We start from the raw sequence: 25,105 nt of genomic DNA, 5'->3' as shown, positions 1-25,105 counted from the left end.
AGTAAAGAAAACAAAGTCCCTGTCCTCATGGAACTTGGACTCGAGTTGGGGAAGATGACAACAAACAAAGAGGTGCACATCCCTGCCTAACACAGCTTAGAAATCATAAATTCTATGGAGAAAAGTGAAACAGAACAAGGAGGATAAGGAGCGCCACCACGGAGGGGGCATCTTGCGATGTTAGGAGAGGTGGTTACCAGGGCCTGTTGCTAAAGACCTGGAGGGAGGGAGTGGGGAGGGAGGGAGTGGGGAGGGAGCCGTGCAGGTGCCTGAGGGATGTGCATTCAGGCAGAGGGACTAGCAAGTACAAAGGCCCTGAGGCTTCTCAAGTTTGAGGAAGAGCCTGGAGGTCACTGTGGCTGGCATGGATGATGGGGGTTGGGGGGGGGGGAGAGAGGTGGAGAGAGGAGGCTAGAGCTCACATAGAGAGGCCTTTGGATTTAGCTCTGGATGCGAAGGAAGCTTGAGGGTTTAGAGCAGAGCAGGGCTCCCACTGTAGTCTGTTGAGAAGAGATGTCAGAAGTAACATAAAAGAATGAAGTGAGGGGGCTGGCCCCGTGGCCGAGTGGTTAAGTTCGCGCGCTCTGCTGCAGGCGGCCCAGTGTTTCGTCGGTTCGAATCCTGGGCGCGGACATGGTGCTGCTCGTCAGACCACGCTGGGGCAGCGTCCCACATGCCACAACTAGAGGAACCCACAACGAAGAATACACAACTATGTACCGGGGGGCTTTGGGGAGAAAAAGGAAAAAATAAAATCTTTAAAAAAAAAAAAAGTTTAAAAAAAAAGAATGAAGTGAGGCAGAATACCTTGCCAGTGTCTTTATCCCCATTTTGCTTCTATTACATCTGCAAAAATGTCAAGAGTTAGTTCCTATGAAATAAACGATGTGTCTCAAAGCCGTAATATACTGGCAGCCTGAATATACTGAAATGGACCATAAGACTGTATTTCTAGTGTGTGGTCAATAGGTGGCGCTGTCTCTTGTTAGGGCTTCATCTCCACTAGGTCATGTGTGTAGATCAAAGTGTTAAATGCAGTTTTAACTGGAGTATATACGTGGTCTATTGAAAATTAGATTAGTTTCTCCAGTAATTTGGTAAGGCCCCCCTTGGAATTATATGTACGAAACTAACAATCAAAAATGTCATTCTTGCTGAAGTGGAACATTGAAATATTATTTAAATGATAAAAAATATGTCTCAATATTGAAAATAGAGTACTGCCCACATACTGCAGATGCCTTCAATGGTTGATGACAATTTAATGTTATTTCTTTCTCCATGGGATTCTGGTATATGTATATATATATATATATATATATATATATATAGGCTGCTATTTGTAAAAAGACCACATAAGCCATGATTAGATTTATTATCTGTATTGAATTTGTGCAGCGAGGTGGAAGTACAGGAAGTAGTGTTGTAGGAAGGGGCAATTTCAAGGGGGGAGGGAGGCTGCAGTCAAATTTAGAAGGCTATGAGGTTTTGTGGTAAATTCTATGAAAACTTTTCAGATGGCAAGTTTCCTCCAACCGTGGGCCTTCTCCAGCTGCTGGGCCAGCTTCCTCTACCCAGAAAGCTTGCTGAAGCAGCGCCACCTCACAAGATTACTTCCTGCAGAACCCCGAAGCTGGCTAGTTCCTTCTCGTCCAATGCCCACCTTCCTGCCATGGGAATTGTCCTCACAGATGACATCGAGCCATCGTCAGGCATTCTGAGACTCCTGTCAGGGCTGAAGAATCAGATGACCAAAGACTCTGGTGGATCCATGGCTTTCCTCTGAGTCGGGTTGAGTAAACTTCGCCTTACAAGATGGGCTGTGTCCTGGGTGGATTGTACAGCTGTGGGCTTCTGAGGCTGAGGCTGTGTTCTTTCACAGTTTTAAGGACATAAGAGCTCCGGAAACATAAGGCCTTCAGAATTGCCTTGGCCAGTGGACCTGTAAAAAGTGCCCAGGCCAGTAGATTGGCTCAGATTGTTTTCTCTCCAAGCAAGACTTGTCTGTCTTTCCCTAGAATCTGGGACCTGAAGCTGCAGCAAGCACAGTTGGTCTGCCTTTCCCTCCTCCCCTTCGGCCAGTACCTCCCTCCCTCCTCGCTGTGATCAGAGATCCTTGTCTGAGGGACAAACTGCTCTAGTTGACCAGCCTGCTACATCCCCAGCTTGCTCAGCTCTTTCCTTTTCCGGAGGCCACCTTGCTCTGCTGGGCTCTTTTCAGGCAGATTTGATTGAGAAAATGCGTGGTGTGTGCCTGCTATATACCAGGCATTGTGCTGGGGAAATGGCAAGGCGCAATTCCACCCTCAGCCTTTCCTTAGAATGCATTTCCCTCCTTTTTGACTCATTTGAAGTCTGATTTTCCTCTGAGGATACTGCTTTTCTTTAGTCTTCGCCTAAAAGATCCTGATAGCCCAGGGCTGGACAGTGGGGCTTTCTATCTTTTTACCTCAGCGTCATTAATATATTGGCTTTTTGTCGGCTCGTTGGTGACAGGCTGGCTCCAAGAACCTCTAGGCATCATTTCCTCATTTAAGGCAGATAGAAGGGATGTACCAACTATGTTCCTTTTATCAGAGAAGCGAGAGTTTTCTCATAGGCTCTGTCAACTTAAATAGTACAGTCACGTGTTGTTTTACCTTCAAAATGAGTTTATTCAGGAATAGCCAGAAGAATTGCAATTCAGGGTGTGCGCGCTATGGCAAACCATAGGCAAATCTGGAGAGCAAAGGAAGGGAGCTGCTTTTATAGAGAAAAAGGGCGAGTTGGCAGGGGCTGTTCTAAATGAAAGTCCACTGGGAGAAAGTAGCAGTTCAGGGTGGCAGTGGCTTCTCGCTGTCTGAGCCGCAGCGTTTCTCATTGGCTGGGCTGTTGCCAGGTGGGGAGAGAAATCTTCCCTGAGTAGTGAAGTAGTTTTACTTCCTGTTGAAGATGCAAGTGTCCTCCGTTCCTGTTTGGTGTCATTGACGATGTGTGATAGGGCGTGAGAGCTTCTCCTACAGGCCTTCCCCACTCCAATTTAGTTAAGGTTTCTTTTATTAATTTCCACAGCTCCCAGCAAAGTTCCTGTTATCAGGGTATTGTCAGTTCTGACTAAAAGAAACACTGGGAAAACAAATGGCTCTTGAGTAACCAACTGAAAACACCCACCCCCTGAAGTACACTCTGTCTACTTGGCTTCTCTCTGCTCTTCCATCCAAGTCGCTGTAACGTATCAGCATCCAGGTCATTCTGTCACATCCATTGACTTTTGGGCCTCCTTTTCTCTTCTGATTCTGTCTGCTGTTTTCATCCTGGCTGGCTTTAACTTCAGCACTGATGTCTCAGCCTTAGAGATCCTTGACCTCCCCCACCCCTCACCTCCAATACTCTTGGGCAACCCATTAAGTAGCCAGTGCTGAACTCACTTCTTCACCCAAACTTGCTCCTCCTGCATTCCCTCTTGGGCATCATGAAAGTCTGTCTCATCTGTCCTTGTAATTGGGATCACTGGAGTCATCCTCTGCTCCTCTCTCTTCTTCACCTCGGACATCTAAAGGTCCCTGAGCCCTGTTCATCTTGTCTAGAATAGCTCCTGCCCCCTCTTCTCTCTCTGCACTGTCACAGTTCCGCTTTAACTGCTGATCTCCTTACCCTGCTTTAGTCTATCCTCCAAACTGTCACAATTATCTTTATATAACTTGATTTGCTTGTTCTTTCTTGACTAAAAAGCAGTCATGGTTCCTTATTGTTTTAGTCTGAAATAAGAGCACGGCATTCAAAACCCATCCTGCCCAACCCGTCATTCCAGCCTATCTCCTCTGTGCTCTCTCGCTTGTCATTTTAGGCTTTCAGATTCCCAAATAGGTCTCAGGGTTTCACTGTGTGTGTGTAACATTCTTTCTGTTCTTCTCCCTCAGTGAACTCCTCCTCATCCTTATGAACGCAGCTCAAACGTAACCTCTTCAGTGTGATTTCCCTCAATCTCCCAGGCAGAATGAATCATGCTGCCTTCTTTTCTCTCACTGCACTCTTAGTATCGTATTTCTGACATTGTATTTCACATACGTACCCCTCTCTTTAGGAGAGAACCAGTCTCTGATTTAGCTTTACGTGGTTAATGGCTGCCCCCGTGCCTGGCACATGCTCTAGAGATGTTTGTTGAATAAATATGTTTTGAGCTATTGTGGATAGCAATGGAGGGAATTTTCTGAATGTGCGCATTCGGTTCATTCTTCACATGTGGTAAATATGAATCCTAAAAGTTTCGTTAAGAAAACTTCAGAGAACAAATGTTTACTGCAGTGTAGAGTTCTTCAGTTTCCAGGATCGGAGGTGGGGTGTGTGTGTGGTTGGTGTTTTTAGAACAAGGCAGAGGCTCAGCCCCGTGGGAGCAGATTGCATGAGACAAGCACCCAGAATGGGGGAGATGATGCCAGCCAATCTGTCAGATTTCATCATCTGCTGGTCTTGGGCTGGTAGGATTCTTAATATATGCCTCTCAAACTTACTTGTTGTGAGGAGCCGCCTTCAATCTTCATCTTCTGCAACTTGCTTATACAACCCATCTTAAAATAATATTTTAAGAAAGCATATTATTTATTTTGAGTTTAGTAAATGAGTCTTGGTGTACTGTATTTATTAAGCATGGATTCTCATCATTTCTGCTCTGTGATGAAAGCTACAGGCATGGAGAGGCAGATCTCTTACAGGTTACTTCTTAGTCAAGAAACAACATCTTTTTCTTTTAATTTTACACTGCTAAAACTGCAATTATATAATTATGAAAAAGCAGTTTGGGAGTAGTCCATTTAAGACTCAAGGATAGAGGGAGCTGTTACTGTGGACAAAAAGAAAGGACCAGTGATTCTGTTTTTTTTTTTAATCTGGGAAACCTACTTGCTGGTGGGGTGTGGGCGTTGGCAAATAAAATGTGTGGGCTGGTAAGTTGTTGGTATATACTTGCATGACTAGGTAGAGTGAGTATGTGCATGTGTAGATCAGTAATTAAAACAAAACCTCTTAAGTTTAGAAAAACAGTGGGAAGGACCTAGTGAACACAGGAATACATATCCATCGTACTTAACCATATGTACTGCCTTTCTGTGCTAACAGTGTACAGATAGCTCTCCTTTAAGAAATAGATAATATTTGAGACACTTTGTTTTAGGCGGGTTAAATATCTTTCTTGAACACTATTAATCTTATTAATTTTCTTTGCAATGCCCCCTTTTCAAACAGGCTATAAAAGTAATCTTCAATCAAGGTTAAGTTAATGTTATTTTCAAAGTTGCAGGATATGAAATAACAAGTTTACTGAAATTTTCCTATTTTTGTCTGTAGAAGTTAATGATAGTTCTTTCCATCAAATTGAAACAAAGCAGAAGATAAGCAGTGTAAATAGAATGTCTTAGGTACTACTTTCCTAGAAATATATTTTATCTTCTGGTTTAACTTGGGGGAAATAAGCAATTGGAAGTTGCTAGTGAGTTAGAAGGTACTGTTCAGGAATTTTTGAGGCCGATCTTCCATTTTTGAAGTAAAACAAATTATTCTGATGGGTTTAAGTATATCATCTTTTCTGCATTCCACATATGGCTTTGTGTGAAAGAGAAAGAGACAGTTCTAAATGGGTAACTTGGCAGGAATACTGGTGATGGGAGATGATTTTACGGGAGACGGAGTGTGTGATGATAGAAAGAGCAGGCTTGGCCTTGAACGTAGAAGTCTGGCTCCTTTGGACTGAATGTGGAGAAAGGACAGTGTGCATTTCCCAATATCGTTGTTCCAAAGGTGTGGCAACAATATCAAAAGCAAAAATCCATTGTTGGAGCAACGAATCTCAAGTAGAACAAGAATGTTGCAAGCATCCCTTTCATATAAGGAATCAAGTCCAGGTTTCGTATGAGCGATGGCTTAATCGCTAGTAGGTGACCTTTTACTTTTTTTCTTCCACTTAAAAGATTAAGCTTTATTCAGGGCAGAGTTGAAGACAGAACAAAGAGTCAGTAAATTAGCAGCATAATCTGTTGAGTCATGAGAAAATAAAGACTTCTGCACACTCACAACATCTCTGCTTGGCTTACACACAAGTCTGTCCTTGAAATGCCAAAGGCACTGTCACTTCTTCTTCTTTCCCTCTCTGGTTTAGTGTCAGGCACTGTGCCCCTTTCCTCTTTTTATCTTTAAGATTTTCCTATCCTTTTTGTAGATAAAAACATTCCTCTCCTTACTCCCCTGAAACTGCTTGTGAAGGTCACCCACGGCCTCCATCTTGCTCAACCCAAACCTCAGTCTTGGCCTTCGTCTTATTTACCCTCATGGCAGGATTGACACAGCTCATCCCTCTCTTGGAGCGAACACTTTCTTCTCTTGACTTCCAGACATCATGATTTCCTGGTTCTCCTGCTTCACTGGCTACTTCTTCCCAGGTGCTTGTTGCTTCCTTCTCTTTTCATGGACACGTCCAGGGCTCAGCCCTTAGATCTCTTGTTTTTCTCCCCTTGACTCACTCCCTTGGAAATCTCCTCTGGCCTCATGGCTTTATAAGCTGACAACTCCCACCTGCACATCTCCGGCCCACATCTGTCCCTGAATTCCAGAATCATATATCAGTGAAGGACAACTTCATTCTTCCAGGTAGCTTCATTCTTCTAAGTGCAGGAAATATCCCTGACTCCCTCTCTTTCCCTCACATTCTACATCTAACACTTCAAGAAATCATGATATCAGGAATATTATTACCACTTCTCACCGCCTCCACTGTTACCACTGTAGTCTGATCCATCAACATCCTTTGCATGGATTATTGCAATTGCTTTCTAAGTGGTCTCCAAGCTTCTAGCCATGTTCTCCTCAGTTGATTCTCCATTCAGTAGCCAGATCGGTTCTTGAAAGCCGCAGTCAGATCATGTCAATTCTCTGCTCCAAACCCTTAGTGACTCCCCATTTCCCTCAGAGTGAAGACCAAAGCCATTAACAAGGCCTGTAAGGCTCTGCAAGCTCTTCTTGTTTTCCCTACCCATCACCTCTCTGATTGCCTCTCCCATTACTCATCCGCTGCAGGTGGTACAGTGGCCTCTGCTGTTCCTTAAACATCCCAGATGTGTTTCCATTTTAAGGCCTTTGCATCTGGTGTTCCATCTGCTTGGAATGCTTTTCCCCAGACGTGTGCACAATTAATTCCCTCATTTCAAGCCCTTGTTCCAATGTCAGGTTCTTCCTGCTGACCCTAACTATCAGTGCAGTTTGCTCCCCTGAGCACTCCTGTTCCCCTGCTCTGTTATTTTTCCACAACTCTTCTTATCTAGTAAGACACTATGCAGTATGCTTATTTATTATGCTTATTTTTTTAAATGTCAGCCTCTCCCACTAGAATGTAAACCTCTTGAGGGCAGGGGCTTTTGTCTGTTTTATACCCTAGGACCTAGTATGGTACGTGGCACAAGTTCTCAGTAAATATTTGTTGAACGAATGAAAGAAACCTGTGGATGCTGGGGGCTGCAGGCAGGCTTCCTCCCACCTACTGAGACTCATTTGTCTCTCCAGACCCCACTTTCTGAAGTTTTTGTTGTGGAGGTGGGGCAAGAGTGAAGTTTCCCTTGGGATGGTTTCTGGGTGAGGGAAGACACAGAGAAGAGCGAACCTTTCCTGCTCCTGTGGTAATGAGTCGGCATGCTCCTGCTTGAGTGATGGGGCCACATACTCAGAGGGCCTGGTGTGCTCTGATGGATTTTGTGTTTTGATATTTTTACTTAACATTATATCAAGAGCACTTCCTACTTTTTAAATAGTTTTCATGATTGTTGTTTTAATGGGCGAATATGTAAAACACAGTCCTAGTGACTCAGCCTTGAAAGCTGACGTGTGTAAGCATGGCGATTATCCTGGATTGCCTTCAAGAACCTAAGGGCAAGGTAGTAGCTTAGGGCGCAGGCTAGACTTTGGTTCTCTGGGTGCAAATCCTGGTTCCAGGCCTTCCCAACTGTGTGACCTTAGGCAACTCATTTAGCTGTGTCTCAGGTTCCTCCTCTGTAAAGCCATGATAGTAACAGACCTGTAGGGTACATGGATCTGTGACAATAACAGGGTTATTTTGGAGAATAAAAGAGGTCATATTTATTAAGCACTTGGAACCCTGCTACTCAAAGGGTGTTTGTCAGACCAGCACCATCAGCAGTACCTGGGGGCTGGTTGGAAATGCGGAGTCTCAGGCCCCACCCCAGACCCACTGAGTCAGAGTCTGCATTCTGACCAGCTCCCCAGGGGCTTCCTGTGCACGGCCCTGTCTGAGAAACATTGACTTCAAACAGTGGCTGGGACACATCGAATACTACACAATGGTGGTTAAATTTTAGAGTACTTCCAGCTTTTCACCAGTCACCTCTGAAACTTATTTCTTGTCTGCGTCCGGCAAGGTTTTCTAGCATAAGAAGCTGTGGGCTCTCAGGTCAATCCCTGCATAGCTCTGGGCTTCAGCTTCCTCATCTGTGACGTGAAAGAGTCAGAAATGAATAATTTCAGAAGTCTCCTGCCAGCTCTGGCACTCTGTGGTTCAGTGCTGCTTATCATTTCACATTTTACTGAGTGAGGAGTTTAAAAAGACCAGGATTTCCTTCTGGAAACTGGATAGGAGTAAGACCTTGGAAAAATACTCACAAATACTTCTTGTGATGCAAGCTAACCATGCCAGAATTATTGGTCTTTTTTTTCATCTCACCGGTACATCTTATTTTGTCATAATGCCTGTTTGACAGTATTCTCCAAGAACTGGCAGGATCCTAGTGCTCGTGGTAGAAGCTACTCTACTTAATCATTAACCCTTTTAGAATAAAAAACAATGACTCTTGAGAATTATCTCTTTTGGTGACATAATTGCTTCATAGGCTGGACGTCAGAGATAGCAAGAAATTCTCAAAGATTAATCTTCTAAAATGTGGTCAGTAATGAGTCCATTAGTCTGGGAGGGCTCTTAGGATGTAGCTCTTACTTTATAGACCAGGGAAATGAAAAGGATGGTGCCCCTCTTGAGAGAGGGCCTTTAGGAAGGTGATTAAGGGTAAATGAGGTCATTAGAGTGGGCCCTAATCCGACAGGAATGGTGTGCTTGTAAAGAGGAAGAGGCACCAGAGAGCTCACTCGTCTCTCTCTCCCTGTGTGCACACAGAAGAAAGGCCATGTGGGGACACGGTGAGAGGTGGTCATCCACAAACCAGGAAGAGAGCTCTCACCAGAAACCAACCCTGACGGCACCTTGACCTTGGACTTCTAGCCTCCAGGACCGTGAGAAAATAAATGTCTGCTGTTTAAGCCACCCAGACTGTGGCATTTTGTTATGGCCCCCCAAGCCGACTAATACATCATCCTTCCAGCATTCTTACAGCTCCCCTTCAGTGCTTGCTCCTCCTAGGTGCCCAGGACTTGCCTGCTTCCATCTCTTTGCTCCGGAATCCTCTTAGGATGGCTTTTCTCTCTGTTGCTGATGTCAAAATCTCAGTAGCATCTTTGCAGATGTAATTAATTAAGGATATTGAGGTGAAATCATCTGGATTTGGAGTGGGCCCTAAATCCAATGACAAGTGGATAAGAAGAGAGGACTCCAAGATGCAGGGAGAAGGCCATGTGAAGATGGAGGCAGAAATTGGAGTTATGCTGCCACAAACCAAGGAACGCCAGGAGCCACAGGAGCTGGAACAGGCAAGGCGGGATTCTCCTCTAGGACTTTCAGAGGGAACGTGGCCCTCATGACACCAGTTTTGGCATTTTGGCCCCCAGAACTGTGAGAGAATGAATTCCTGCTGTTTTAAGCCACTGAGTTTGTGGTAATTTTTCACGGCAGCCCTGGAAAGCTGACACACCTTCTCTGATCCTTCCAGGGCAAAGTTCCCAGGGACCCTGTGCCTCCTTCCTTAGCCTTCCACCTCCTGGGATATCTTATTTAAGTGCATCCCACCATTTCATCAAGACTGGCTTCTGGAGGGGAAAATCTTTGAGCCAACAAAGTGCTCACCACAGAGCCTTGGATGTTGCACTGTTTGTGGTCCACAAAAATGTCAGTGCTGGACTGTCAAATTTCCTAAAGGAAATAATATTAACTCTGCCCAGGCAAAAATCTTGGAGCGATGACACCTGCATGTGAGACTATGCAGATTCATTTACATGGAGGCATGTAGATGAGAACAAGAACTTCCCATGTAATTGATTTGGTGGTGGTTTATCGATACTTTATGAGGAACATTATTGTGTGGAAGAAAGAGCACCAGACTGGGAATTTAGAACTCTGTTGGTTGGGGTTTGAGTCAAGGTCTTGCTTCTTCCTGGCTGTGAGACCTTGCAAGTCACTCTTTGAGGCTCAGGGTCAGTATTAGCAAAAGGAGGGTAAAACTGCCAATGCTGTCTGCCTCATGGGGGTGTTATGAAAATTCTAGGAGGCAGGTTATGAGAGAGGAGTCTGGAAGCTGCAAAGCCTCTAAGTGTGAACTGGGTTGACCATCAGCAAGGTGGCCTTGTGGAATCATGGTCATAGTCACAGAGCCACAGGATTTAGATCCATAAGGGAGTTAAGGGATCATGGAGTGAACATCCTAATTTCCTATGAGGAAACTGAGGCCAAAAGAAATTGTTACTTCTCCATCTGGTTTGAACCAAGGGGACCCACAGTGGGAGGCTGTGCCCTGCCTCTCTGAGCTGAGATGCTGCATGTACACAGCAAAGGGCCACAGGGAGAAAGAGATTGCAGAGCTTCTGCCTTTGCAGAAACGAACCAAACTGAGCTCATCTGATGGAATGGATAGTTAGAACGAGCATCTGACCATCCCCAGAAACACAAGCAGAACTTTGTAAATAATGTTAAACTCATTTCATGAAATGATTCTGTGGAATGTATTTTGAAGAGGATGATAAAAACTTTGACAATCGTGGTCTGGTCAGGGCCCCATTTACAGTGGCATCTATTTAGGGCTGTGGTTATAGGGTGATGTTATGCCCTAGATGATTTGACAGACATTTAAGGCAAACAGATTAGGTGGAGGGGCCCCGAGAAGTCACCGGCAAGTCAGCAGCTCTCAAATGAAAGAGTCAAATGAATAATGTGATGTCGAGACTGACAGCCTCGTTCTTGAACCTGAGACTCTGAAAATGTTAATTCTGGTAATCCCAGCTGCTTGCTGAGGAAGGAAGGACAGAAACATGTTACAAGGCACTGGGGATGCAAGTGGCCTGCTAACTTTAAAATGTCCTTTACCGTGAGCAAGATTGCAGGGTTGGTTACGTGAAAGAAGACTGTATTTGTTAAGGAAATGAGAAATATGGTTGTGAAACGTGGATAATAATAACACTTTCAGATGGGAGCTTATTTTATTTTCTAGTAAAGAAAACATTTTGTGGCGAGGGCCTGTGATGGTGGCAAGGCATGTGACTCAAATTAAGCTTATGCTTTGCTAGATAGATGAAGAGCTGCGTCTTTAAATGACTTAAGGGGACTTTTCAGGCAACTCAGCACTTGGCAAACATAATTCTGACGAGCAGGAGCAGGTGGGTGGCTCAGGCGTCTCAACCTTGAAGAGATGACCCCAAGTGACTTTGTTTTTTCCTGATAGTTGCAAGATAAAATAAGGGTCCATTAGAGAAACTGGGAAAGGTACATTCGTTGTTCAGGTGGAAGGGAGAGGAATGTGTGACAGACAAATAGAAACAGGTGTAACGAAAGCACAACATGACAGAAGCCCTGGGGAGCCTGCTGGCAAGAAGTCCCCAGGGTTGGTGGTAGCTTGTGAGAACAGTTTCTGTTTGGTACAAAGAAATTACATTCAACCAGCAATGGCGCTCACACAAGCGTGCAGACTCTTGTGACTTCTGAGTGGGAGATCTCTCTCCTGTTTTTCTACCCTTGGGTGCGAGACCTCAATGCTGTGGGAAAACACCTCCATGCATGAGGCGTTAGTGCCTTTCTAGAGCTTTGAGAGGCTTTAAATGCTTTGAAAACTGTGTCACTTGTCTGAAATTGTTTCAAATTATAAGCACTTTGACACTATCTTTCACTTATTCTAATGATTCTATTTTCTTCCTTATTCCCCTCCCTCTTCTGCTTCCTCTCCTCTCTTTCCCTCCCCGTCTGGGTAAGGTTTCTGGCAGCTGGCTTGTTTGCCAGGAAAAAGACAACTGCTTGCGAAGGAGAAAACGCTTTCCTGCTTGCTTGGCTGCGCTGGGATCCTGCACCCCTGGCTAGGATAGAAAGCTGTGGGTTGTCTATGGGTTCCTGTGGTTTTGGAAAGAGAATCCCACTCTTTGTGTCCATCTTGTAAGAATGTGGGCAAATTCAGGGGTCTCAGGAAAGATTCTGAAATCTTTGAAGTTGATAGTCTGTCTTTCTAAAAGTTCTCTGGTGGGTTAATCATTTACTTAGCGTTTTGGACTTGGGAGCACATGTTTACGGGGACAGAGCATGCTGTCTTGCTTGGCTTCTCAGAAAACACTATGGATGCAGTTTGGAACGTCTGCAAAATGCTGGGCGAATCCATAATGTTATATTGAATAGGATTAGAGTGGCATGTTTCATTTTGGTTTTGTTTGGCATAAAAATTCTATCAGATTCTCTTATGTTCAAATCTCTCACTAAATTCATGTGAGTTTTGCAAATCTACATGTTAATATGTCCACACACACATTTGTTTTAAAAAATGGTGACTCCTATTCAATTTATGCTGTTCCTTATTCTTTCACAATATCACCTTTTCCCATTGTTACTGTCTTATATATTTCCATGAGTCTGTCTAACCTGAGATGGAAAATCAACAGTAATTATTTATATAACATGAGACCCCAAAAGACTTACACATGAAAGTCACATAATGATTTAAAAATTGTTGTTTCAGCTCTTTCAACCTTTCATTCCGTATTTATTTCACTTTCCCCCATGCACACACATACGCACACATATAAATATTATGTATAATATTTTTCTAAACCTTGATCACTTGATTAAGGTGGTTGCCAGGCTTCTCCACTAAAAAGTACTACTTTTCTCTTTGTACTTAGTAAACCATTTGTGAGAAGATGCTTTATGACTGTGTAAACACCTTGTTTCTCATTAAATTTTCACCCACTAATGTTGGCATCCACTGATGATTTCCTAACTCCATCATCGCCAAGTAATAACTGGAGGAGAAATAATGGAGATAGAAAATTAAAACTTTTTATTAAAAAAAATGATCTGTGACACTCCCTTTACTATTCTACAATGTATTTATAGGTGATATAACCTGTCTACACATATCTTTAACTGTAATAAACAGAAGAAATGAAAGGTAATTTATAGTACAAATAGTATGTACTTCAGTATGTAAATACTTTAGCACCTCTGCATGAGAGAACACATTGAGGGAGTCAGATGTGAGAAATCGTGGTGATAGAGACAGCCACACATGCAGAGGTGGCTTGCTGATGGCTTGGATTCAATCAGTGGCATTATGTTAGTAATGTGATTTTGAAAACAGTAAACAACTCTTGGTAAAGTTTGGAACAAAATAGTGCAAAATGTTCCCTCAATTTACTCCATAGTGGCAGTCCCCCCATGTACATTAAAATAGTGCAAAAGTTATTTAAGGTTAAATCTAAGACATATACGTACAATTTAGACATTTATAGATAGGTTTTTGACCTCCATGGATGCTAGGCAAGACACTTGACAAATCATATAGGACGTGGAATGGTTCTTTGTACTGTGGCACCAGCCCACTCATTTCAGGGCATCTGTCACCTCTAGGCTGCACCCACTAAAAGTCTTTAGCATCCTCTAATCATGGAGACAATAAACCCCACGAATGTCCAAAATGTCCCCTGGAGGTGGTAACATTGGTTGAGAAGTACTGTTTTAAGATTTCTCTTAAGCACAGATTCCTGCCTCCACTGCCCCGTACCGCCCCCCCCCCCAAAAAGACACAAAGAAAAGAAGGAAGAAGCGTGTATGTTGATTTTTCTCTTAATGTTCCTTAACAATTTTCTAGTTTGCTTCAGACTTCTCTATTGCATCCCGTATGTCTTGGACACACGAGACTTTTCTATTTCCACAGATGCATAATGTGTTGACTTGAGGGTTAGGAGAAGAATGTCAAATAGCAAGATCCACCATACTTAGCACTTCATGGGGATGAACACAAAGATTAATATCTCCTTCAGTTAAGACCAAAAAGACGAGGGGCATTTCCTAGAACTCACACCAAGCCTCCAAACATTCCACACACTTCTCCCCCGCACATTTTGTAGATGTCTTTAACTTCACGATCAAAGGTTTTGCCCTTTGGTGTTCCTGAATTTAGATTAAAATCTGGAACAGAAATGCGATCAGATAACAGGAAGGTCTGATTTTGAAAGGCTATCTTGACACATTGAAATAAGAAAGATTATAAACAAGTGCTTGAGTGACCAGCAATCCAACTGGGGAGAACCAGCCTGTTACTGATCTTCTAAGTACTCAAGAATATTTTGAGAAAGTTGGGCCTCGTCTACCTGATTTAATTAGTCTGTTATAAACAGCAGTAATAATGTGAACTAGTCAAAGGAATCTTAAGGAAGCAGAATTCTCTTTGATCTGAGGGGTTTTTGTTGACTGTGTTTGGACAAACACATTAACCAAAACGTGCCATATCAATATTTGTCACCATTGGAGTATTCCTTGAGTTCGACTCAATTTTTTTTCCATCTCTACATCTTTCTCTCTCTTGCTCTCTCAGGCTTTCCATAATTTTGCCTCCTTTAGTGCTTTCATGTTCCAACTTTTCAGGCATGAGTCGTCTGACTTCTAACTGAGCTGACCAAATGATTTCATTACATTCATGCTCTAAAATCATATTTACAGATTTTCATAGGTCAGCCGCAGAGATAAACAGGAAGTACCTGCCAAGCAAGGATGGGGTGGGGTACATTAACTTTGTGGCTTCTTCTTTGAGATTGTTTCATGCAACCTTTCCTGAAGGAGAAGCTTCTTCCCCAGGAGTGTTCTGGGTGGTGCTTTGACCAGGGTCGGTTACTGCTTTGGCTCGTGGGCAACATGACAAACTGGCGTGACAGGACAAAAATGAGTCGATTATTTCAGCTGAATTTGCTGGGAGTTTCATTCACAATACGAGAGAGGCAGAATGAGTAGAGAACTGGAACACATCGCTCCTCATTATCCCTGTGTTGCACCGTCCATTCAGCAAATGTTTACACAACTCCCTTTGTGCCTCACTGTAGGAGACCATGAGGGAAAGTGACTGGGTTCCCATGGCTACAATAGGAGGCGGTGAGGTGGTTGAAAGAGTTCAGGATGAGGAATTAGACGGCCTGGGTTTCACTTCTGGTGCCACCTCTTACCAGCTAACAGGTCTGAACCTCAGACTCCTTAAAAAAAAAAAATCCATTTTGTCTACTGTCCCATGTGATTCTGGGGGTCAAGGGAAAAAAGAAAATTTCAAGTATGATTAAAGAAAAATTTTATACCGAGATACAAAACAGCTTTTTTTGAGACCACATAGATGGGAATTAAGTTTCAGGAGTCTGGGGTACAAGTCTGATTGCCAAACAGATAGTTGCTCTGCTCTATGCCTCCCAGGGCCGCTCAGATCACTGTGTGTTACAGAGCTAACCCTTTGAAGGAGGAAGGAGTGGGCAGGAGAACAAGCTGGCTGTCCTATTGTCTCTTCAACCTCAAAATGTCAACATTGAACTCATCACATCTTAACCTTGGCTTTAGGCCACCACTTGCCCTTTGAGGTTCTCTCTGGCCCTAATACCCCGGCCTTTTGAAGCTGACGGGCACAGAAGGCAGCCATGTCCTCCCCCAGTATGATCCTTGGCTGCACCAGCAGGGACAGACACAGGGCCAGAGTGGACTCTGCTCTCACAGCTTGTGAATCTCCCTGTTGTGTGCTCACAATTCTGTTTACCAAGTCTGCCAAGAATGGAGTCTACCTGGAGTAGGTTTTCACTAAACAATTCAGAGTGTGTTGAACAAAATCAAATGGCAAATGATAAAATTGGAGAAAAAGAACTGGATTTAGGGTTAGATGATCCAAGTTCTGGTCTGGGATCTCTACTTTCCTTCTGCAAGTCTTTGGGAAAATTACTTCGCTTTTTTGCACCTCACTTTTCCAGTCTGCAAAAGAAGGCCAATGAGAGCTGCCACGATCGTGTTACAGAGCCACCATGAGAGTCAGGTGGAAGCGTGTATTTCATATGTTATCCACTGAACTGCTCCCTGTGGCACTAGGAACACAAAGCAGATTTAGGTGGTTTTGCTGAAAGACAGTTGGAAGGAAACTGGAATTTATGATGACCCTGACAATGTTAGGCATTTTACATATATAATAACATTTAATCTTCAAAACAATTCTGCGAGGTAGGCATTATCATCTCCATTTTTTTTTAGAGAAGGTCTGTAATTTGCCCAAGATTACACACTGCCAAGTGGATTTACTGGAATTCACATCCAGGTCAGGCTGACTCCAAGACTCTTGCCCTTTGCATGACATCTGCTGCCTCAGTAGTAGAACAAATATTTACTTTGACTCTGGGCAGCAAATTAGTGATTTCTGTGGTTGGATATACAGACGTAAAACAAAAACAAACCAAAAAATCCAACGCTCGTATCTTAATCCAAGTGGGACTTCTGTATTTGAGACAGGAAAGGCCAGGCGGCTAAATGCACGTATGGGAGAGATTCAAAGCTGAGGGTTCTTCAAACATCACACCTAAGTGGGTGTTTAATCTGGGAGCATTAAGAGAAGAATGCCAGTTGACGGGACTGCCCTGGGATTCCATAGGGAGAGTCCGTATCCATCATGAGAGCCTGAAGCCAAAACACATGCCATCAGCAGGTGGTTGGGTCAACAAATCTGGCCGAATCTGGCGGCTGGGAAGCATTTCACATCATTCTTGCAGGCTAGAGCTAAAACTCAGAGATTTTAATGAAAACTACTGACAGGAAATGCAGTGAACTCCTGAAGGAATGTGTTCAGTGGAAACCTAAGTGGAAACCTCTGTTTTATTTCTAGAGATCTACGAGAAGCCTTGAGAAGCTGGGTATTTCAGATCTGCTTTGTCCGTGGCCAACTCGTGGCTTTATGTTTAGGGTCCCATTTGAAAACTGGCTCCTGGATTGCAGGAAGATGGAACAAGAATATAGGCATTTGGTATGACTTGTTATAAAACCTAGCTAGTGCTTTTTAAAAATAGTTCCAAACTGAATTAGCTCTGGGCACCTGCTGGAGCTTAGTGTGTTTTCAGATAGACTTGTTTGCTGTCAGCCAAAAGAAGAAGAAAAAACAACAAAACCCTCCACCCACATGGTTTGTTATAAAACCTGACACTCCTAATGCTTTTCCAAGCCACTTCTCTTAGATCAAATCATTCAAATAAAGAAAAAAGACGTTTGGCATCTTGGAAGAAGGGGGGAAATTATTTATGGTTTGATACAGTCTCAGAAAGGGTAAGAAGAAGAAGAAAGATAGAAGATGTTGGATAATGTGATGCATTAATCACATTGTGAAAGGTTTTCTAACTCCTTAAGTGAATTTGTTTCAACACTGTTGTTATAATATGGCTGGAATTTGGGATTTACAGTTTTATTGGATAGGCCCCTTAAACCATCTCGGTTATCACTCTGTTTATACAAGATGTGTGTGGATAGCTGTTTCAAGTGACTTGGACATTTTGTTCATTTTTTCAACAGAAGAGATATAGATGATGTCTAAAAGAAGAATGGCGATAATTATAGCAACGAAAATGACAAAATCATTTTATGGAGATTTTACATTTTAGGTGATAGCGAAAGCTGTCAGTTGCTGACAGAGGATGCTAAAACATGGACCAACATTGACAAATGAAAACCCATTTCTGCAGTGCTCTGGAAGTGATTTAGGTTTTGCAGACCTCACCTAAATTCTCACCTGCACTGGTTCTGGTTCTCTGACTGCAGCTGGGAAAGAATTCTGTCTGTTTTATCATAGATAAGTTTTTTATAGGAAAAAGGCTCAGAGGAGCCGATCAGACCACCGCTAGACACACATCATTGAATAAAATACAGTTGACTTACTAATGAGTCACCCTGCCTTCGTGACTCATTTTGAATAATTTATTTCCTACCCACTGCAGGTTCTTGAAATCAAACTGATATCTTAGAAGTCCTGATGGGGTAATTGTAATAATAACAACATGGATAATGACGACTCCTGCTACCACTTATTAAATGTCCACTACTAAAATAGATACTTTGTATGCGTTTTTTATATACCTGATAACAACCCTGTACAATAGTTCTTATTAGCCCAATTTCAAAATGGGGAAACTGAGCATCTTAGAGTCCGCACAGTTAAAAAAAAATGGGAATATTAGAATTTGAATCTAAGTCAGCCTGACTTAAAACAATGTTGTTTCCATTATAAAAGGGGGAAAGAAGGACAAAGAGAGGGGAAAAGGAGACATTTTCTGCAGGAAATGACCCACAAGGTGGCAAACTTGCTTTGTTCCCCTTCCTAGGGTTCTCAAACCTGAGACATAAGTATGATTTAGAAACACTGTCTCATTAACTCTAAATGAAGAGAGGCAGGTCAGAACTTGCACAAATTCTCTAGACACCCTACTAAACAGATGTGGTTTAAATTAATCCAGCGTAGCAGAGTAACAAAAGTTGCCTTATTTGTTCGCCAAAAGGACTGGTCAGATAAAATCATTAATATGCGTGAGGTCTCTACTGAGTAATTCACTTTTGCCATGGAAATCTTAAAATAAACTCTTCTTTATGAATGCAAAGGCTCGTTAATTCTCCTTCCACTAAACCCAAACCCTATGATTTTTACTAAGTGCCTGAGTCTCTCAAATGCTAATATCAGAGCATTTTCCTCTTGTCACAAAGATTTTGTTTAAATTATCACCACAAAATCAGATTCAGTATTTCCTACAAGTAATGGAAATGATCTAGATTTACCAGGTAAAGAAAAGCATTTTAGTGGAGTTAATCCCTGATCTGTTTTAGTGATAGCAATTCAGAGGAGCCTCAGGCATTATAAATCTGCACTATTATTTAATGTTATCAGATGGGTTGAAGCAGAGCGTGGTTATTTATGTATTTAATTATTTGTCTCATAGCATTTAGATACTGGTTTAGCAACATGAAAAAGTATTTATTGGTCTTGGGCTTTTTTCCTTTTTCTTTTTGACAGAGAGAACTCAAGCTTGGTGGGAAGCCTTGTCTGTACACCTACGGCCAAATCGGAAGGCACGAATGGTGTGGTCAGCTTCATTCACCACCACTTACTTACACAGTTGAGTCATCTGTTAGATGTCTGGAAGCATCTCTCACTACTGTTAGCCTTCAACTAACTGGACCAGAGTTGAAAAAATCCCATTATAATTTGTCTGAGGTTAGACAGGATTGGCTAAAAATACCCTGTTTCATTCTTATAGTACATTAAAAAATTGTAAAGATCATATAAGTAAATAACTGAATAGCATGGCATTTATCTCAGGATAAATGTAATCATGAGCGTCTCCCAGCTGAAGGCTTTCTTTCCCGTCCCTAAGCTGACATAAACCTTTTCTCCCACTGCCCAAAGTGCTTAGGTCATATCTTTTTCTTATGCAAGACCACTTGCTAGAACACACTGTTTCTTTGTGCATGTTCCCAAAAGATGCCCCATTGGCTAGACTAATTACGAAAAGTTATGCCTTCCTCTGGGTCAGGCTAAGGCAGCTCTGTGCCAGCTCTCTGTGGACTGTATCTCAGCCCCACTCGTCTTTCCTTGTTGTGTATGGTGGCCTATTATGCTACATATAGTCTGTCCTGTGTGACAGACATTTGTATTTTATCAGTCGTTCACTCAACAGATGTTTAACAAGCACCTCTTATAAACCAGGCACTGTTAAGCTCTGGAGAATACGACAATGAATAAGGCACAGGCTCTGCCTTCAAGGAACTCCTGTTTTAGTGGGTGAGAAAGGTGCTGTGTCAGTCAAGTGTCACAGCAGCAAACAGGTGACATATCCGTAGGATAAATTGAAGAGAATCTAATGAAGAGACTGTTCACAGGTTAGGGTGTAGGGAACTCACAAGGAATAGTGCAGGGGCTGTCCTAGGGGCCAGTTCCGCAGAGCTTCAGAAGAGTTGATGGGAGGAAGAAGTTACTGGAACTGAGAGAGAGAGCCAGAGTCCCTGGCTGGAGCTGAAATCTTAGACGGAGGAATACAGATAGGGACTAGGGGACTCTGCAGTGAGGGAGATGGGTAGAGGGAATAAACGCCCCATCCTCCCTCTACTTCTGTCCTCGGATCTTCTCCTGATGTTTCTCAGAGGTCAGGAGGCAAGGAAGTTCATTGATGGAGTCCTTAGAGGTCAGCCTTCTGGGAGCAGAGAATGGGGTGGACGACAGTGGGGAATAGATCTGGAGGGGCAAAAAAAGACATCCGATATAGTCTATTCCTCCTGTCTCTCTATATCCACTCTTGTCCTTCACTCAGGTGAATGTTTCACAACCCGGGGAACACAGTCCCATCTGTTAATCATTGATGTGGATGTCATCAATCTGGTCATACTCCCAGCGGAAAACTAAAATGTTAGCAATCACCAGTCTTCATATAAAGTCATGAGGATGTGGAGGAGGGATGGGAAAAATAAACAATGAATATAAAATATAGCTGCTACATTTTCTACTTCTATAGCTCATCACAAGACTAAACTGGTAATCATAGTTGCCTTTGTTCAGCAGCCATTCCATGTTTCCTCTGTTAAGATCTCCCCTGGTTAGAATGCTTTACCTAAGTGAGGTGACCTAAACCTTCCTTCCTTTGGGATCTGCATCCTTGGATGTTTGTTTTAATTGAGTTGCTGCAGTTTTCCATTGACCAGGGCTATAGGTCAAGAGAGGACTAAGAGGTGCCCTAGTGAATCTGTATGTTTCAAACACAGTTCTTCACGCCTCCGTTATGTAGCAGCAATCCACTTTCTTCCTGGTCATTGGGATCAATCACCCTGGCCAGCAGAGTAACCTTCTTCCTCTGTGTTGACTCAGAGGTACAAGAATTTCGAAAAGCCCAGAGGGCAACCTCAGAATTCATCAGAACAGTGACTGTGTTTCCTGGTAGAATCAGGATTCCCTTAGGCCCTAAGACATCTAAACCCACCAAGCTCAAAATCACATTGAAAGGACACAAGATTTTTTGGAGTTGTGGGGACAAGATGAAAAAATGCACTAGATAGAATATTGAGGGAGTACTTCTTCCTTTTCCCCCTGGTTCCTGGACCCATGCATTCTAGCTCTAGAGGAGATAGAAACTGGTTTAAGACATATGCTGCATCCTGTAGGATAGCACCCCAACCTCGCAGTGTGTGGTCTCTCAGCTGGTGCAGTAGCTGATGTTTCAACAGGCCATTTTACCATTCTACCAAGCCAGTTATTTTTGGATGGTAAGACCAATGAATGACATGTACGCAAGCTCACTGCTATTCTTCCTTCGCCTTAAAATATTTCCTCCGAACGAAGCACTTGTGTGGGACACCAATGGAAATGATGAAAGCATTCTGTAAGTCCATGGATAGAGGTGCTGGAAAAAGCACTTCAGGCAGAGAGGACAAATCTGTACCAAGAATGAGTCTAACGTGTGAGGACGAATTTATGCCCCTTCCTTTATGGAAGAATCCAGTGTAACTTATCTATCTCTGGGTGACTGGTTGGACAATTGGGAAATTGTGTTATGTCAGGGGTTTGGTGTTGGCCTCTAGTGTTGGCAGATTGGGCGCTCAACAGCTGAGGTAGCTAGATAAATTTTGGCGAGCCCACGTGTAAACTTCATCCCTGCTACCATGGCCCCTTTTAAGATGGGCCCATTGAGCAGACACTTAGGAGGTTAAGCAAAGAGGCTGTCTGACAGAAACTGAATAGGTCATTTTGTCCACTTCATTATCGAGAGCCTCCTTCAAAGAGATCCGTCTGGTGAATATCTTCATACTTCATGTCCATTCTAAGAGTCCGTCCACATATCTCTCCTCCACTCACCCTTGCCACCAATTTTCCAGTTTTCTTTCAAGTCCCTGACCAGCCAGCCAACACTGTTAGCCCCTGCCCATGAGTCACTGTAGATCTAGACCTCAACCATTTTCCCTTCTCATGAAGCAGACAACCAGATGTCCCTCCCCAAGTTCTGCCCATGGGGAGGATTTCCATTAATTACTGTCTTTCAGGGATGGCCTGAAAGAAATAACAGTGCAGGTTTATCTGTTACCAGGCCCAAGAATTTTCCTCCTCGCTCGACTCCTCACAGGGAACTCCCAGTGACACCATAGGTGGATGGAGGGAGAGACGTGCCTTCCAAACATGCTGAGGCTGATCTGTATTGTACCATTTCTAACGTATAATGGAATGCTGCTGTGTCAGTCAGTTTGGTGATTTGGTGGATCAGATAAACACCCAGTTCATGATAGTTCAAACTGCAGTGTCACTTGATGCCTCCTGGTCCGGTATTCACTCTCTACCAGGACTTTGGAATAAGCCAGAAGGTGCATTTCAAACGGAGAATCATTGTTGGCAAAAGAAGGCATGGCTCGCTGAAGGCTCATTTGTGGCACCAACTGGTGCCACATAACACATAAAAATTCTCTTATAGAAGAGGAGATAACCAAGTCAGGTTTTGAAGGATGAGTAATACTTACTGGGTGGGTAGACAGGCTGTTGAACAGCATGTGCAAAGATATCGAAAAGTGAAATGACAGAATGCTAATGTCATTTGGTATTACTGGATTATGGGGCCCTTTGAACCCTGAAGAGGAAGTTACTGAATTCTTTGAAGCAGAGGAGTTAACTCTTTAAAGAAAGGGACTATTCTTTGTATCTCTTCTGATGCCTCGCATAGTCCTTAACAATAAGTAATCATACGAACTGTTTTGGTTTTGAATCTTAATTTGACACATGGTTAGTCACATTTTGTGTCATTTATTACAGTAAGTTCACAAGTTTTTTCCACTAGGCCTCTAAATCACTACCCCCAAACTAAAATGTTTTCTTAGATCGGGCATCCTCTTCAATAAATTTCACATGTGACTTATTGGGGTCTGTCTGTCTCTTTTTCCCTCTCCATCTCTCCCCTCTCCACCTCTCCTTCCCCCTCTCACTTCCCCCCCACCCCATCCCTGTCTCTCCCTCTCCACGTGAATAAGACCGCATAGGCAACTTCAATGAGAATTGGCTTCTATTCTGCTTTTGGATTCTCATCATTAAAATTTCTAATCTATTGGGATTCTTTGCCAAGTAACTTCCTAAAAAAGTTTCACCTCCTCACTTCTCTGAGTAAGATACTAATGCAAACACATCCCATCTGTATTCCCTTACTATCTGTAAAAGTGTCTTGCCTAAGCTACATGAAATATTCTATGGATAATGAGCCTTGTGTTTTTATAAGTGCATAGTGTCTTTAAAACATGAGTGAACCCATTGCTAAAATATTTATAGTTTAGTCAACATACACAAACTTGAAGAATGATCAGTTGTGGTAACATATCCAAATCTTTGAAATATCTTGAGAACTGTATTACCTTACATAGTGGAATAGCATCAGTTCTGAAACATTGCTTCCATATTTGGAAATTAAGACTTCTCTTGTTCTCTGACAGGAACAGGGCAGAGCACCAACCCAAAGCGCCATCTGGGCCAGCATCCCGGGAGAGAAGGGAATAGAGAACAAATGGCAGATCAAAAGTTTGGATCAGAAACTCCTGCAGCGCTTAGAGTAGATCTGAGCATGGTGTGACTTTGATTTCAAAGACGGCTGCGTGCCTGGATAAGTTTTGCAGACTGTGGAATGCGGTGATAACTGGCCCTAGGGGACACACAGAACACTGGGTTACCAGAAGAGAAGGCGAAGATCAGGTTTGCAAAGGAAGCAAGAAGGAAACATTGACCAGTATGCCAGGATTTGAACTCCCTCTGGCAAGCATTGTGAGAACACATAGATGATAGTCAACCATCGAGCAGGGCTTCAAAAGTTGTGGGATTGGTGGCCTCTGGAGAGCTCTGGGTTGGTAATAAGAGGTGGAGATTGAATTATTTTGTCCCTCTATTTTATCCCTTCACCCTCTAGAGAACAGGATGGCTCGAAAACACAAAGGCTCTCAGCCCCACTGACATTGTCCAAACTTTGGTATCATTCCCCAAAAATCAATGTAATGACCACACTTTCATGTTTAAAACAAGAGGTTAAATTTTTTTTAATCATGGCTTTATTCATCTTAGTTCATTAAAAATGTACTTGTTTTAAAAATCCCATAAATAGGGTGATCACCCACTAATGTGGGATGTAAGTCCTCCCTCTCAGCATTGTATTTTTTGTTTTTTAAAAAGCAGAAATTCTTACAGGAATCTTATTGATCACACAGTAGTTACAAGAATGTCCGATATAATGATGTATACAGTCTAAACAAGAGAGGCTGATTAAGAATTTACATCATGTAAAAAATACATATTAAAAGTCAGCCATGTGCACAGAGGCATGCAGTGGGAAGAGTAGTTGATGGGAGGTTGGAGGTTGAGGGCCCAGATGCATTAATATCGCTTTTCCCCTCCATTACCCAAAATAACTTCCAGTAACAGATATAGCTATTCCACACATCTAAATACACAAGCGTAAATCGTGATCTGCTATGTATATACTCCAAGTGGTCTGTGAGACTCCCACGAAAATAGTAAATAGAAACCCCATGCAGGTAGGAGGAAGCATTGGTCGTGTATTCTAGCTGGACTTGGATAATGTTTAACTCTTGCCGTTAATATCTGGAAGAGGGTCTCTCCTCTTGCTGTGTTTTCTTCACAATTCACATGTACTTACTGGGGAATTCTGATGGTTGTTTGACCTAACAGTGATAACTGAAATGCTCTTAAAAATGTGGTAACGTTTTAATGACATATTTTAACCACACACTTAACATAAGACATGGATCATCTACAGCTTTCAGCCAAAGGATAGAGGAAATGAGTCTGAATGTCACTGCTTTCAGTTTCAATATTCTCTAGTTTCTACCACTGTCCTTAAGAAGGAAACTGATGCAACTGCTTGTTTGTTTACCCAAGCAGGCACTAGTATGAGCTCTCAAAGAATATCCAAAACA

At 42.8% G+C, this 25,105-nt stretch overlaps 1 long non-coding RNA gene across 1 annotated transcript in view; it reads left to right on the top strand.

Moving 5' to 3' along the window:
- Nucleotides 1–10,335, top strand: part of LOC138915510 (uncharacterized) — a 47,421-nt gene extending 37,086 nt beyond the window's left edge. Inside the window, exon 4 of the long non-coding RNA XR_011421540.1 lies at nucleotides 9,146–10,335. This is a non-coding gene — a long non-coding RNA (uncharacterized lncRNA). The remainder of the gene's footprint in view (nucleotides 1–9,145) is intronic.
- Nucleotides 10,336–25,105: the final 14,770 nt, after the last annotated feature.

This window comes from Equus caballus, chromosome 9, assembly GCF_041296265.1.
Source record: "Equus caballus isolate H_3958 breed thoroughbred chromosome 9, TB-T2T, whole genome shotgun sequence".
Taxonomy (NCBI): Eukaryota; Metazoa; Chordata; class Mammalia; order Perissodactyla; family Equidae; genus Equus; species Equus caballus.
The sequence above is the reverse complement of the archived record's forward strand: the minus strand, read 5'-3'. Positions and strand labels throughout refer to the sequence as shown.